A 17157-nucleotide genomic window follows, 5' to 3' on the forward strand; every position below is an offset into this window, starting at 1 on the left:
ATAGGGAAATAATACTTATTAAAGAAATAAACCTGGTAGGGAAGATTGAAAGATAAAACACTTTCGTATTAAAATAGGAGGCTATACTATTCATCATTTTCCAAATCCATGAAATAGGATTCATGGTATTTTTCCTCCCTCTCACTATTTACCCATCAACTCATATATTGGGGGTGGTGAAGTTTAACAAGCTTGACAAGTTTTGAGAGAGAAAAATAAAAATCAAAATCAAACATATCATACAGTGACTACCCAGGCTCACATACCTTTGAAAAAATAAGAATCAAGCCATTCTCTCTCTGTATAGATGATGGAAAAATAGATAGGTGACAGACAAGATATAGAGAGAAATAGATATAATATATATGTCTCATCTATTTTATATATCATATGTAGCATATATGTCATTTTTTTTACTTTTCTCACTAGTATTTTGATGTTTTAACCAAGGAATAAGAATAAAGTTGAATTTAGAAATTAATAACTTGATTTACTGTTAATTTTGTTAAAAGGCCAATGCCCATTCCATATCTCCTTGATTATCTGTTCATGCATAACCCACCCACATTTATCTAGAAAGCCTTGTCTGCCCTGTTGTAGCCTGTCCTTTAATGCTGAAGTCTGTCTCACAGACTGTGCTCACTTCAGGACCAGAAGGAACATATACCCGTCGCTACCCCCATTCTAAATGAGTGGCTCTACACTCACCACTCCTGTTGTAAAAAGAGGTGCTAGGGAGATTCACATGTGTATAGAAATATGATATGTTATTAGATTGGGGCATGGCCAAGCTGAACATTTATGTCTTGGGCCATGCTGAGCTGTGAACATGATTCAGAGAAAAAGTTGCTTATTCATTTGTTCGTTCAATAGACATGCCTTTGGTTCTTCCTGTGGCTGTCACACAAGGAACATGGCTATAGGCAATGTGACATGATCCTTGACCTTTCTTGGTATGTGTGAACTTGTGAGGGTGTGATTTAGTTTTGGAAGATGGGTTGTGTATGTGTGCATGTGACAGAGAGAGAGGGAGAGGGAATTGGATTGGGAATTAGGAGAATTAGACTACTAGTCCCAGCTATGTTACTAAATAGTTATTTAAGCTGGGGAAATTCATACTTCCTTTCTCATTAGTTTCCTAACCTGTAGAATGAAGGGGTTAAACGAGATAAAGGCCCTTTAGGCTTTCCAAAATTCTGTGAGTGTCTGATTATTGCTATTTCTTGGGTAGCCCTGTGAGTATACTACCCGTGTAGGTATTGTGTGTCTGCCTTCTCTTGTCTTTCAGGGGTAGTGAGCTCTTCCAGATACATAAAAAGAGTTGTGCAGGAAGATGGGGTCTGGGAAACAAGAGGCACCAAAAGTGGTTCCAGGAGCACCAGCCTCTTGAGCCTCCCCTCAGAAGTCACATTGAAGCCAAATAAAGGAGAAACATGGTAGTTCTGCTTTGTTTAGGAAAAACAGAAACAGAAACAAAAACCAAAAAACACCGGCATTGTCGATATGCTGTGAAATATTAACGAACGTAATTTTGGAAATAAGATTTTTAAGTGGTGGTGTACCCATCAGAGTTTTCCAATATCTAGCCAACAGCTAAATCATTTGAAATAAAAGTCAAAGAGAGAGAAGGAAACCAGAGAGGCAAACAAACAGTATTAGGATAACATGACTTCATTACGTAAGTCAATACTTTGATTTGATTTGATTTGATTTGTTTCTTATCAAAACGCATTCTCTTTGCAGGTGCACGTGTATGCCTTAGTTTTTAAAAAGCTTCTTTAAAAATTAAAATAGTGACATAGGGCTACGTAAGCATTTAGGGATGGGTGTGGTCAAGGTCATAATCCCAGGCTTGCTGTACATTTCAAGGTCATCGGTGCTCCTGAAGATGCATGCAGGCAAGCGTGAGTACTAGAAGATGAGAGTAACAGACAGGTAGTAGGAAGCAGCAGAAAATCTCTAGTTTTGCAGGATAGGCAGCCGATTTTCTTTAAAAACAAAAACAAAAACAAAAACAAGTACAATGCACCATGAATGCTTTCTAAGCCTGTGGATATGCTCTGTTGTTTATCTAGATTGATGCTTAATGTTTAAATGGATCTTTTAAGTGCATGTTCTGATTTAGTCGGTGTTGGGTGGGACCCAAGATTTTGCATTTTCGACCCTGGGAGGGCAAAACTGGTCTATGAGACACACTTGGTAAAGATCCTGCAGGTTCTGTGGTTAGGTGGGATTGCTTTCAGACACCCTCTTAATGCTCTCTGGGAGAAATTGGTTTTAATTATATTTTTCTCATTTCTTCCAGGACCTCGTAAACTTTACAGAAAGGAATTTCCAATATCTAACCTGAAGTTTTCATACTTCAGTCACATCGCTTCCCATGTCTTTTTCAGTGAAGCCAGGCTGGTTCTGTGTGTTGTTTTAGTTTAGATTGAGGATTGTTACATTACTACCTTGCCCCCTGCTTTGCCTGGTTTATATACCTCAAGTTCATCCTTCCTTCCTTCCTTCCTCCCTCCCCCTCTTTCTTTCTCTCTCTCTCTCTTGCTCTCTTTTTCTCTCTTGCTCTCTTTCTCTATCTCTCCCTCCCTCTCTCTCCCTTTCTTCCTTTCCTTCCTTCCTTCCTTCCTTCCTTCCTTCCTTCCTTCCCTTCCAACATATTTCCAAATTGATTTGGAGATATTTCTTGAATATTTTTGTTTCAGATTTCCCAAATTGGTTGTTTTTCCCTCTTTATCTCTTGACTGTCTTGGGTACAGGACAATCTACCACTGCAGAGATTCCCTGGTGGACAGTAACACACTTATGCATCCCCAAGCAGCTACCATACAGAGACAGAAGAATAGGAAGATAAGGAGTTTCATTTATTTATTGAGGGCACGGGGAAAATGCCAAATGGGAATGCACCGGGGTAGCATTCTCCAGATGTTGAGAAGTCTGGCTTGGTTTGGGGCCGCTGGTAACTGTTTTCTCTTCTAATGTAGTCATAGCACCTGAAGGGAATCTTGGGTCCCAAGCATGAAAGATGCAGAGAAATGGTGAATTGAAAGGCCCCTATGGGTGCAAGTCTGAGCTGACTGGCTGTGACCGTGACGGTGACATTCATTTCCTGCCTTCTGCCAGCACTGAAATCATGGCTAGACAGAGGAGCAGAAGTTAATTGCCCCAGGGAAAAGGTCCCTGCGTTAATTATCACATTAAAGTTCCCATTGCATTAAAGCTTCGAGCTCAGGTTTCTCCTAGCAGCTGGGCTCAGAGGAGCCATGGAATCGCGTGTGTGTACGTAATGTTTCTTCTCCAGAGAAATTTTCCACCTCCATTGAGACTTGAATGGAAAAGCGACTAGCTTGAAGTCTAGTTTGGAAACCTCAGCAGGTCCAGGAAGCCTAGAGAGAGAGGAAACTGGATTTTGTCAGAGGAGGGGAGTGTTGAGCGAGGTGTACCAAGAACCACCAGCCTCTAGGACACAGAGATTCAGGGAGCCTCCTTGATAAAGATGGTCCTGAGTTATGTAATCCACACATCACAACGACACCGACGGCGACACCACCCAGCTTAACAAAGAAACTGCAGAATTGGTGGGCTGGTGGGTAAAGGGCTTGAGAGCCAGAAGCTGCTGATTAAAAATAACTTGGGAGGGGTAGAGAATGGTGATCTTTTCATGAGCACATAGCATCCCTGGGCCATTCCCAACTTCCCTGTGATCTATATCCTTCCTTCTTGACTTTGGTTTTACATTTACAAGGCAAATATGTAGAGTGAAAAGTCACTTAAAATGCTGCCAGACCAACCTGGGCTCTAATTACGAGCTCAGGTTCATCATTTAATAGCACCATGCGATCTTGGACCAATCACATAATGTCTTCAAGCCTCCGCATCCTCATCTTTAAAATGGAAACAACATTGCCCATCTTGCAATTTAAAATTTTATTTTTAATTTTTCGTATTAAATGAAACAGCCATAAAGGAATGTTAATGCCATGTACATGGATGGCACGCAGTTTTGGAAACCTAATAAAACTCAACATCCTAACTCATTTCCTTTGCTCCTGATGTGAAGTTCACTATGTCTTGCTGAGGGCTTTTCTGTTTTGTTCTAAGTGTGTTTAAGGGTTTCCTATCAAATAAGAAAACCAAGTCCTTAAGGAATGATACTCTGCTGTCTGCTGCTTTCAATTTCCACCAGAGACCTAGAGAGTTTGGTGCAATTCAGTTTATGTATGTTGAGCTTTTGCTCATACTCGACATCCTACTGGGCACTGTGAAGGGATCAAAAAGGAATAGGACATAGGAACTGTCACAAGGAAATACAGTATTTATTAGAGAACTAGCTAATTGTATTAAAAGAAGACTGTGATAAACACCCTAGAAAAATGAGATTCGTATCCATGGGAGTAATGAGGAAGGAAAAAAAAAAAACACAAACAATTCCTTCTCATGAGATAGGGGAACACTTTTGGAAGAGGGGAGATTTATGGTAGACCTTAAAGGAAAGAAATGTGTCAGCCTGTTTCAACCTTCTTTCCTTCTGTAAGAGGTCAAAGGCAATAGCTCTTTGAATCGTAATTGGATTTCTGATAGTCAAAGGTGAAGCCTGTCTACAGGATTGGGTCCTGGTTGCTATATCATCACGGTATGGAAAGAGTGTTGGACAATTAGTCTATATCCTTGTTTGCAAGGAAGGCGTTCAATCTTTCAGCACAAGTAGCTGTTACTTGACTTTATACTTCCTGGTAACTTCTCACACTCTGGTGTAATTTAAGATCAATCTCCACTCATTCAGTGGAAGTTTACTCTCTGCTAAGCCCTTCAGACTCCAGAAGAAACTCAGATTTTATTATTTTTCCATGTAGTTAATTACAATTCTCTTTCACCTAACTTTAAAAAAAAAAATATATATATATATATATATATATATATATATATATATACACCGTTCTGTTTTCTATTCGTTATTCATCTTCCCGTGTCTTCCCTGAACTCTCTTGGCTCATCCAAATCTCCTATAAATTGAAGCATACAGAAGTGGACTTGGGCACTGGGGACACCACAGCCAGGATTTAGAACAGAGAAACTGACAGCCCTCAGTTCTATCGTGCTCAAGACCTACCTGTTGTTCCATTTGAACACAGCAAGGTACAAACTACCTTAACAGAACATGGCTCCATGGACTCACAATCAGTTTGCCTAAATTCCAGGTTGTTTCACTGAGAAAACTAAGGTATTGGGGGTTGACATTTGAGGTGAACAACAACAACGACAACAGCAGCAACAACTGGTTTTTCAAATGTTTCCCAAGGTCCCAAGATTGTGTCTGAATGGACCTGCTAGCTTTCTGTCTCTCGCTTGTCCCCTCATTGGACAATGTGGCACTGGGCTGTCTACATCAGAGCCAGCTGAGAAGCAAATCATACACTCCTTGAATTCTGCAGGATTTCTCCCCCCCCCCACCCCGGGTTAAATGTGTTTAACCTTTGGAATAAAGCGGTGTGATATTCAAACATCTCCTAATGAGGCTCTCAGACTTAGGGCTTTGTGATTTTACTCACCTGAGTGGTTTCCCTTAAGCCTACAGAAAAGACAGTTGCGAGGTTTAATACCATCTCTCTTTTGTTAGGAAGCCAGAAACCAAGACTGTCAGTCAGTTAAGACACAGTGATTGTGTTCACGCTTTACCCACATGAAGGTATAGACATGTTACCACTCGGGCTCAGCTAGGCTGTAGTCTAGGTTAACATCACTGACAGTCTCAACTTCACAGTCTTTAAGAAATATTTCTAGAATGTGCAGAGGGAAGAAGGAGGTTCTTATCTCTGTTCATAAGGTAATATTCATCATATTTATTATGCCTGTTACAGGAGTGGGGAAATCAACCACCAGAAATCAGTCTTTCCCAAATAACTCCCTAGGAACATGGCTGTCTTCTGGGGTAAAGGCTAAGGGGGAAATATCCCCGGTCTGTGTAAAATGGCCTGGCTGGGAATCAAGAGACCTGCCACCAATTAGCTAAATAAAGTCTGGTTGGGTGATGTCATCCATTTGGGTCATCGTTTTCTTTCTACGAGGAGGGATATCAATATCTCTCCTCCCTAACAATGAAAGATAGTGTGAACATTATACTGATGCAAAAGATGAGGAAACTCTTTGAATATAGAAGTCCTAGGAGAAAATGATGTGTTTTTGTATTTTCTGTTGCCCTGATGGAGTGAATCAAACACATCTCTTCATCACCTCCACACCCACATAAGGGTGTTTCAGGTTTGTAGATACCAGGGGACTCATAGTCTGGAACCAGAATAATGCTTAGAAAATCATGGGGCTGAGGTTCCTGGGCTTAGGAGCATCCAAGGACAGAATAAGGGCTCCTGTGAGCTATCCACTTTTCAAGGGATGTTGTTAGGATTGGAGAACAGAAGAGGAAACAGTCACATCATATCCTTCAGCCAAAGGAGACTTGCGGAAGAGAAAGTCTGTAGAATAAACCATATGGATCGTGAAATGACCAAAGGGGTTCTGTTTGGGGGGACTGAGGCAAGTATACCTGCAAAAAAGGTGATGGAGGTGATAAACTTGCAGTTCAGTATTGTTAGTATGAGGTGTAAAAATCTCCTTACTCCCAACTTGACAAAGAATCGAGTACTATCCTTGGTCTCCAGCATGACCCATATTTGGAGCATAACCAATGTTCTTAGGGGTTGTGAATTCATGGGCCTGATTTCATAAATCCCTGCAGAGTTCAGTTTGACAGTGGGGCTTGTTAAATCCTACCGAAGAGCGTTCAACCCGTGCGCAGCCAAATAAGTGCTCACGGGTGTCTCAGAGGCAGGACTCTGTGACTTTTATCCTGGTTTCCATCTGATTGCAATCCCCAAGCTAAAGGGTCATGGTTGAACACTGATCTTTTCATACTACAGAATTCAGAAAAGTAGGGACTGGGTTTAGAATAGAATAGGGAAGAGAGCCCAGGCTTTGGAGTCAGGCAAATGTAGGATCAAACTACAGTGTTCCCAGTTACATAGTAAACTACTCATTCTCCCTGTGCATCAATGTCTCCGTCTATTGGCAATAATCATGGCTTCCTCCTATGGTTGTTCTGAGGCTTAAAGGCACCCTGACATACATTCCAGTACAAGTTGGAGGTCTGAGTGATAATTCACTTATCCCTCATGCAATCTTTATGACTGTTTGGCACAGAGCAGGCACCTTGCTAGTGGGAACGGTGGGTATAGCCACATCTGTACAGGTTAAAGAAAGAACATAATGTGTGCTTAATAAAATGATAATTTGGAATATTCCTAAAGGAACAGAAACCTGAATTTTCTACACATGGGCAGCCAACTTTTGGGAATCAACAACTTTGTTTTTTGTGTTTATTTTTGTTCCTTTTTTGCTTCCTTGCTTATTTTTCTAGCTGCTAAAATAAAGACAATATTGACATTATTATTTGGAAAACTTTGTTCACCATAGCAAATATCTCCCAAGCATGTCAATAGCCCTAGATCTTTCAGGAAATTCTATATTTACTCAGCCCCAGACTATTTTCAGATGAAGTACAGTATAAACAGTTAAGGCAACTGCTTAATCTGGGAATTGTAGTACATCTTTCTGGCACAATCCTCCCATTTTTCAAATTAACAAATGAAGGGTACGTGGGTGGCTTGGTCAGTTAAGCATCTGACTCTTGATTTTCTATCAGGTCATGATCTCATGGTTCTTGAGTTCCAGCCCCGTGTTGGGCTCTTTGTTGATAGTGTGGAGCCCTGACAGTGCTCAGCCAGGGATTCGCTCCTCTCTCTCTCTCTCTCTCTCTCTCTGCCCCTCCCCCACTCATGCTCTCTCTCTAAATACATTTTAGAAAATGAGGATAATGAACTGGATCTTCAGTCCCCATGCGTATTGACATAGGGGTGGGAGGGAGGATTACAATATGGATTACCATAAGTGACTATGCCCCCAAGACACATCTTTTCTGGCAACTCCTTCTCATTCCCAGCTCTAGAATTTTGTTCTCGCCTCTTGCTACCCGACGATTCGTCCTCCACCCTGCCACCAGTCACCTGCACTCACTTCTTCATTCTTTGTGGATGAACAAACCCTGTGGGCTTAGATGCAGTGCCTGCTCATAAAGGTTGGGGTCCCTCTACTAAGCAAATTCAAAGGTCTCTGTCAAATTTCAGATGACGAACTAGTATAAATATCAAGAGCCAGCGCAGGTGACTCTCACGCAAGTTAATGATGTAGTTTGGGGAGTAGAAAGAAGTGTTCTATCCTGGGTCAGACTTAGACTTAAATTCTTTCTTCCAGTTAATGGTTGTGTGGCTTTGGGCAAGTCACTTCAGTCTCTGACACTCCATTTCTTATTTCATTTTTAATGTGGAGATCAAAACAGCAACAGCTGTTGTTTTGTCCACAAATATATTTGTAACTTGCCCCTCAGAGCAGGCCTTTGATATGTTTTGGTTCACTTATCTCTTATCTAATGCAACGAATCATTTTTTACCATGTGAGTGTGTGTTGCTGCCAGTTGGAGTGGAAAGTCATCATGGTAGAAATTCTGTTGAAGAAGGTAGGTTTGCGATGATGGTAGAGTCTAAGAAATCCCAAGAGATTCCAGGAGGGAGGTGAGGGGAGTAATAATGGGTCGAAAGACTGACTGACACTTCCCATTGACAGTTAAAGAAAGAATGGTGTACATATGAAATTCAGTGCTATACAGGTTTCAGGGACTGGAACCTTTGTCACCTTCCAGACTTAAAGTCCTAAGAGAGTCTGAGGCACAGTTTTGTAAGAGACACAGATAGGAAGCGAGACCATATAAGATGTCTATTCTAGCTTTATGGAGACCTCCTGGGATGATACACAGTTTCAAATCTTCTTGGATTTCCCATGGCAGATTCTTTAATGGGGTGGTGGGTTGAGAGGGGATGAAGGAAGGATAAATGGAGATTACAGTTGATGGGGCTTCAGCGAAAGCTCACCTTACTGCAAGTCCCAGTATCAAAGCAAGTCCTCTGATGTTCCCAGGTTGTCTGTGCATAGCTCTGAGGGATCAGCAAGTTGCCCACGGTACCCTGAGAATTTGGAAAATTTGCGTAGCTTCCAAGAAAAAGTCTTAGCAGTAAGAGGAGTGCCCCCTAGAGATAGCCATAACTGGGTTCAAATCCAGTTCTGTTCCTTGCCAGCTGTGTGACCTTATACAAGTTTATTCAACTTCTTGTGGACTCTTTTTCTCACCATAAAATGGAGGCAATGATAATGCATTGGGTTTTCGAGACAACAAAGACGATAATAACCGTAACTGAACACTCAATACACTGTTGTGATATTCTTAATTTGTTATTAGAATTCTCTTTAGTCAGGATCTGTTAAGGAACCAGCCCATTTTAGAGATTAAATCTATAAAGAGAATCAGAAACTGAGAAGTATAATGGGGCAGGAGAAATTAGGAAACTTGAGTGGGGTCAGCTAGTCTACTGGTATTGTTGATGAAAGGTCTTAATGCTATAAAGGGGTTAAATCCTGATCTATTTGATGAGAAGTGGCACAACAAGGTTTGGAGGGATGAAGAGAAGAGATGTCTTTAAAAACCACAAGCAAATAGAGAGCCTTTAACATTTCCTACCTTCCTAGTCTCGGTGGAATTTGGAGAATTAATGAACTAATATCTACAAAGTACTTAGAGACTATCAAATGAAAGAAATATAGAAATCCCAAGTAGTATTGTAATTTTATTAAACATTTATTGAACATGGTACAGAATATATAGGTAACTGTACTTTCTACCCAGAGGGTTTAGAATATAATTGCAATGTTTTTATTAATCATCTTGAGGGCAGAGGGAGTTCTAGCTAAACAGGAAGTTTGAAATATCTCTGAAGAATCCAGATGGATATCGCATCTGGTCACCATAATTTTCTCCCTGAATTTCTAGAACACAATTGTAGTGTTGTCATTATACAACACTAATATTGATACCGATACTTGTGATAATAATAAAAGCCAACAAATAATATGCCAGACACTCTGCTGTGTCTAGGTACTTCATATAGATTGTCTGTAAACTTGATAATGAATCTTGAGAGACAGGATTAATATCCCCATCATATAGGTGAGTAAGTTGAGGGTAAGGAAATTATTCAATATTTCATGGCTTGGAAGAGATGTATTTGACCCTATAAGCCTGCGAAGACTTGCTCCTGGATTGTGTTTTTTCCCATCATCATTAAAGACAGTTGGATATTCTGGGGGTGACTGAGTGGCTCAGTCGGTTAAGTGTCCGACTTCGGCTTAGGTCATGATCTCGCAGCTTGTGAGTTCGAGCCTCGTGTCAGGCTCTGTGCGGACAGCTCATGGCATAGAGCCTGCATCAGATTCTGTCCCTCTCTTTCTGCCCCTCCCCTGTTCATGCTCTCTCTTTCTCCCTCTGTCAAAAATAAATAAACATTAAAAAATTAAAAAGAGAGTTGGATATTCTGGGAGTATAAGAACAGTATGACTCCAGTTGTGGTTCTAAGCTAGAAGTTCTTAACCTAGACTCCATAGACCCTGTCTAAGGTGTTCATGGAATTCCCTGAAATTCTTTACAAACATGCCTATTTAAGGTGTTTATGCAATTTTCTGGAGAGTAGGTCTAGAAACTTCATCAGGTTCTTGAAGGAATTTATAATCCAAATAAGAGTAAGAACCACTGTGCCAATCTTGGGCCAACTCTGTATAGTGGACTGTGTCTACTAACATGCTTAGCATGAGCCTAATCCTTAACTACTTACCTCAGATATCACAGCACTCAATGATGCGTGTGTGTGTGTGTGTGTGTGTGTGTGTGTGTGTGGCAGGTTCAGGGTCTATTTTCCACTTTCCTTCAGTTGACTTCTATGCTTCCTGTTTTTCAGTCTTCTCTTATGAGCCAGAGGTATTGGAGAAAGGTCTGTACTCAGCCTAGACCCAGGCCCATCTTAAATCCTAGCTCTTCAGTTATATGTTCCCGGACTCTCACAGAGGAGCTAACTATATCCTTATTTGTGTACAGCTCAGTATAAACCCTTATCAAGACATTGTGCTGCATAGTAGTTGTTTGTTTATGCATTCATTCCCTTCCTCAGACTTTGCATTTCCCTTGAGCAAGAAGTATATAATATTCATCTTTTTTATTTATTCTAGGCAGTATGCACAGCATAGTGCCTAGAATACAGTCAGTACCCAGTGAAAGTTCAAGAAATAGATGATTGGTAGATCGATAGATGGATGGACTGACAAGAGAATACACCTGTTATAGTCTTGCAAGCTAAGATATCGAAGGGCATATATTAGTAGGTAAGAACTCACTAATTTTAGGCTAGCTTATACTCACACTTATGTTAGTAGAATTGGTGATAAGTACGGGAAGGGGATCACATATGGATTCATGCTTCCCTTACACTGATGGGTATAGAAGGACAATTTGGTATAATAGAATTTTGCAAGGGGTATAACTTTTCCATTTAGGAGAATAAAGTTAGGTGATTGGAAAGCCATAGCATGCTGTCGAGCTTATATCAGTTTTCCAGCCCTTTGCAAAAGGCACACTGTAGCTGACTTTTCAGCTCCGGCTTTATGCAATTTGGCTAATAGACAGCGAAAGCTTTTCATGCTCACAAAAACCTAATATTAGCATCTCAGTAATGTATTCAAGTTGCCACCTACCCATACGGGCTGCATATCCTTGGAGGAGCCTAATAGGACAAGAGAATTCCTGCTATTTTAGAGTACCTTTGACAGTGAAGAGAATAATAATTTTAAATAATCTATCAGGCTTACATTTAGTGAAAATTCCTGGCTTGTTAGCCCGGCTAATCTTTGAGTTATCTGTGTTTGAACAGAAAATGCTGTTATCTCTTATCCCATCTATTCCTGTGGTGAGCAATGGGTCTGTACTCACTGCTGGAACCCGTCCTGATAATATCATCCTCATCACCATGGGAACGCTGTCCTTTTGCAAAGATGAGAGTTAAGTCCACCCTAAAAACGTCTAAGCACTCTCTTGAAGTATAATCAGAATTCTCCAGTGAGATTTAGGTATAATCTGTGAGGGGTAACACGGAAGAATAAATATTTCTGCGTTTTACTGTAAGTCTTCCTGAATTCCAAGACTTAAAACAGAAACTCCTGTCTTCAAATAAAGAGATAAAAGAAATATCCTTTTACAGAGGTAGTTGGATATTCACCCAGTAAGATAATCTGTGATTTTGTACTTTCTAGGCTACACTAGAATATCCTTCCAACCCTCACATAAGCCTTGTTCCCTGGCATCTCAGGAGAATAAAACCCTAGGACGAAGAAAAGTTGCCTGGGTTTTTTTTGGTATAACTCCCTTGATCCTTTGGGCTGAAAAAAAAAAAAAAAAAAGAGCTGTACGTTTGCTACTCTTTGGTAAAGCATACTGACTTCACGGATATGTGGCTCATTTTCTTCCTGCATTTGTTCAGTGGGGATTATAGTAGGGAAGTTCTGAGATTTTCACCTAGTGGGGGGGGGGGAAAGGTTTGTGGCATGTGAGATAACACTTCAGCTCCTAAAGGGACAAGTTATACATTCCTTGAATCCAGTGGCCTCTAAAGCAGCCCTGTCTGTGTCGACATTGAGACTACAAAGATAATTACTTTTTTTTTAAGCATTAGTCTATCACTAAAGTTACACATTTGGGGAAGACTATTTGTCCTGTTTGTCTTTGTCATGTCAGAAGCTGTGGCTGAGCCCATGGGAACCTGTCCATATTGACATCACCATACTTTGTGTAGTTTTTTTTGTTTTGTTTTGTTTTGTTTTGTTTGTATCCCAAGAAGTGTCCTGGCCAGTGGTTTCAATAGCCAATGGAACCCTAATAGAGTAGGCAGAGTCCTTGGGTGAGTAATGCCAGTGGCTTTTGTAGAAGCCAAAGAAGAAAAGACAAAGGGACTAGACCCACACCTTCTAGGTTATGAGATTCTGACTCTGAGTCAAGTATCAGGGGAAGCTGACAGTTTAAGGAAACACAGGCACTCTTAAAGGGCAACACATCATTCCCCTCTTATGTCAGAAAACAATGTCCCTGAGACTCAGGCTCAGAGAAGTGCAGTAATTTACTTAGAATCATAGAACCGCTAGGTTTGAGAACTGGATTTAACTCCGTACCCCAAGATTCAGGCTGCCAAATTTCTGTCATTTTTAGTAAAAAGACTGTTTTAGAGTTGGGCTTGAATTTTATCCAGACATCCTTCAAATCTGTGAATTGCTTACTACATTTACTTAACACCCTCCCCAGCCTCACTATATGCTGTTCTCTTATCTTCACAAAGGCCACGGCAACGTCCATGAAGAAGAAATTCATCTTTTCTTTGCCAACATTAGTAAGAGACAGTAAAGAGCAGTACAGGTACACCCAGCAAACTCAACCCTTAGAAAACCCAAACTTAACTTCAACAGGGAATCCAGTTCAATTTTTGAAAGCAACTCATTTGGGGAAGGTTTTGAAATTTTGCACTTACTTGAAGATTATAGGAAATTGAATTAAGAGGCTCTTTGACCCTCTGCTAGCTGGGATATAGATCAGAGCTCAGACTGGCTGCTGCCTTATGTTGGCAAAGTGATTTGGGCAATTCATCCACAACCTGCCTTTTGATCTGTAACATAGAAGTAAGGAGTCATGATTGGTTTAGTCTCATTGATTGGGTGCTCAAGTGCATGTGGGAACTCGAACGCTGGGATACTGCAGATACAGTTGAATACCCAGTCCACAGGGCTGCTAAAAAGGAATCTTTCTAAAATGCAAACCTGCTTATCACTCCCATTCCCCATCCCCCACCTTAACACGCTTTAGTGACTTTCTTTTCCCATCAGAACAATGCCAAAGTCATTTTTCTGACATTCAGGCTGGCTGCAATATGGCCGCTTACCATCTCCTATCCTTCTTACCACATAGACCAGCCCTTGTCATTTAAATGCGGTCCTTAGGCAAATGCTAGACGCTCCATCTGGAACTTCATCCTTCTAACCCCGCCACTTCCAAGGTCAGTAATTCCAGGAAGCCTTATCCTTGTTGACACTAGACTGCGTTAGGGCTTCTCCTGTACTTTCACAGCACTTTATATAAGATCCCCATCACACTATATTGTGATTAGTGATTTTCTTACGCATATCACCATGTTCCCAGGAGCTTTTTGAGAGTGGGGACTTTCTCCTGGTCAATTATATGTTTCAAGTATCAACCTAGGTATGTAGGAAAACAGTAAATGGATATCCAGTATTTGTGCTTTAAAAGGAGATTAGGAATGCAAGATACAGAACTTGTCACAAAACCATAATTCTTTAATCTCAATCTAAGTAACCTATATATCGTACAAAAACCACATACGATTACTCCAGGCATATTTTGTGACTCTTGAGATTTGCAACCTGGCAGTTGTGGTTCAGTTCGGGTACAACTGAATTCCCACCCCAACTGCTGAGCTACGGCAAGGATACAGGTGAATAAAAAAGAAGGGCCGCTCAGTGTAGATTCTAGAAGGTAGCATGTAAAACTCAGAAGGTTTCAGCCGCGAGCTGATGGGTGGGGGCTGATATCCAAGTCCAAGGAAACAGTTCCATGTCAGTATCAGCATGCTAGTGAATAATAGAGGGAACACACCGTTGAGAAAAGGCCCCTGTAGAAAATCTCAACAGAGAGAGAAACTTAGCAGACCGCAGCAACCTTCAGAACCGTCTGAGATATTTAAGGCATTTTTTCCCTCCCCAAATAGATTCATTTATTTTCCCCCCAAATGAGTTCCTTTTTTAGATTTTTACGAAGTCCTTCAGCATACCTCTATCCTTTCAGTCACCTAAAAATATAAAAGTTGGAAGCTATGCAGTGTCTTGTACCCTTTTATTTCTAATCATTAATGGTAATGAAAATAATAATGGTAATAACAATAGTGGTAGTGGTAAGTAGTATTTATTGCTGCTATGTCCAAGGCACCATTTAAGTTTCCACTTACTTGAGATCTACAAGAACCCATTTGAGAGTGATCATCCTATTTCTCCAGATTTATTTAGTTTTAAAGTCTTTATGTAAATTCCAGTGTAGTTAACATACAAGAACCCATTTGAGAGTGATCATCCAATTTCTACGGATTTATTTAGTTTTAAAGTCTTTATTTAAATTCCAGTTTAGTTAACGTACAGTGTTATCTCAGTTTCAGGTGCGCAATATAGTGATTCAACACTTCATATATCACTCTGTGCTCATCATAACAAGTGCCCTCCTCAATCCCCATGACCTATTTCACTCCTATCATCCACCCACCTCCCCTCTGGTCACCATCACTTTGTTCTTTATAGTTAAGGGTTTGTCTCTTGGTTTGTCTCTCTCTTTCCTTTTTTCCTCTTTGCTCCTTTGTTTTGGTTCCTGAATTCCACGTATGGGTGAAGTCATACTGCATTTGTCTTTCTGACCGGATAGTCCCATGTTTAAAATTAAAAAAAAAAAAAAAACCAAAACCTGAAGCAATGGAATAATAAATAACCCTCCCAAGGTCACACGTGTCATGAAGAAGGGGGCAGGATTTGTACCCAGCCAGCCAGTGTCAAGAGTGCTTCCTCCTCTGGGTGCTACAACACGCCGTTACCAATTCTTAGTGATCCTTGTTCTAAAACGTATCCCATTGCTTTCCACAGGTTGGCATTCCCACATACGCTGATTTTGTGACTGCCTTGCTAACCAACTTCCCGGTCAGTCTTTTGCTCTGGTCTCCCTCCATTCTGGCTCATCCCTTATCCCTATGGGATTAGGAAGGCAACGTGGTGTTGGTGGAAAGCAAAAGGGTCTGTGAATCATGAAAACCTAGACTTAGGCTATAAATCTGATATGTTTACCTATGTACATTTATTTACCTTTCTTTCTTTTTTTTATTTAACAGTGATAAAATATACTTTTATTTACTTTGTTGAGTCAGTTGTTGCTAAAGTAGCTGTCAGGCAAACAGAAAGGTGCTTTAGAAGTTCAGTTACCTTGGAGTTTATTTAAACTAAGAGAAAAAGGTCATAATGTTTTCATGCAATACATACTCGGTTCTTTAAATAACAAGTGTGACAAATAACAGAAAGAACTATGGAATGCTGCACGGGTGATCCATACAAAACAGCAACAGTTTGGACTGTACATAGTTGAAAGAAATGTCTCAGACACTTTTTGAAATACTGTAGTAGCCGATACATAGAGGCATGCCTTAGGTGGGCACGGGAATGCAGTTTAGAAAAGAAAGGGAAGTATCACACTAGAACGATCCCATTTCTTCAAAATCACTGAGCAGGAAAAGCCACATTGAACTTCCATACGGGTTTTACACAACTTCTCTATAGTACCTTGACTTCAATCCAAGAACAAAAGTTAAGAGTCTCCTCCTCTATTTTTGGTAAACAACTGCATGGTAAACTTAGATGAGTTTTCCCCCTGGATTTTACCCAGGAGTGGCCTTTAAAATTTTTTTTTTATTATTATTTAAAAGAGGGCAGGTTTGGTACTTTTATACTGATGTCACCCATGTTAATATTTCTTGGGATCTCAGGAAGATTCATATTCTTTACAGCTGATACAGCATGGGCTGGATCTCCTGCTAAGCCAGCCTCCGACTTCTCCAGTTTATTTGATGCGTCAATTTGTGTAACAATCTCATTCATGTTGGTCTCCAACACCATTCCCCCCATCACCGTTTCTGCAAGAATATTGTGAACCTTGTCAACATGGAAAATTAAATCCAGTTCACAGACATTTTCAAAACACTTGTTTCCTATACAAATACTTGAATTAGATCTAAAATGCCAAGTTCACTTTTCTGAAGAATCCACACAGAAGGCAAAATATAATGTTGCATAATGTCTATAAATCAGTTTGTTGTCAGGTCCTCCAATTAACAATCCTCCTTCTAGGAAATTACAAACATTTTCATCTCTCTTAGATACCAGATGGAATCTCTCCCTGATGATTTGTTGTTGTGTATCTTCACTGTAGGGGCTGGTAGAACTTGGAGACGCGCGGCTTCCTGTGGTTGTTGAAGATGAGGGTTGCCCTGATCATGGCTGAGCCGGGCCAACTGGGTGGGTGCTGGGGGCCAGGTTGGGGGCCTTTATTTACCTTTATAATAATTCCAATTATTTACCTCAAGA

General features: G+C 40.5%; 1 pseudogene; it reads right to left on the reverse strand.

The window, feature by feature from the left end:
• Positions 1-16488: 16488 nt before the first annotated feature.
• On the reverse strand, positions 16489-17068 carry LOC115525576 (annotated as a pseudogene).
• Between the last annotated feature and the right edge of the window lie 89 nt (positions 17069-17157).

The sequence above is a fragment of the Lynx canadensis genome, chromosome D1 (genome assembly GCF_007474595.2).
Source record: "Lynx canadensis isolate LIC74 chromosome D1, mLynCan4.pri.v2, whole genome shotgun sequence".
Taxonomy (NCBI): domain Eukaryota; kingdom Metazoa; phylum Chordata; class Mammalia; order Carnivora; family Felidae; genus Lynx; species Lynx canadensis.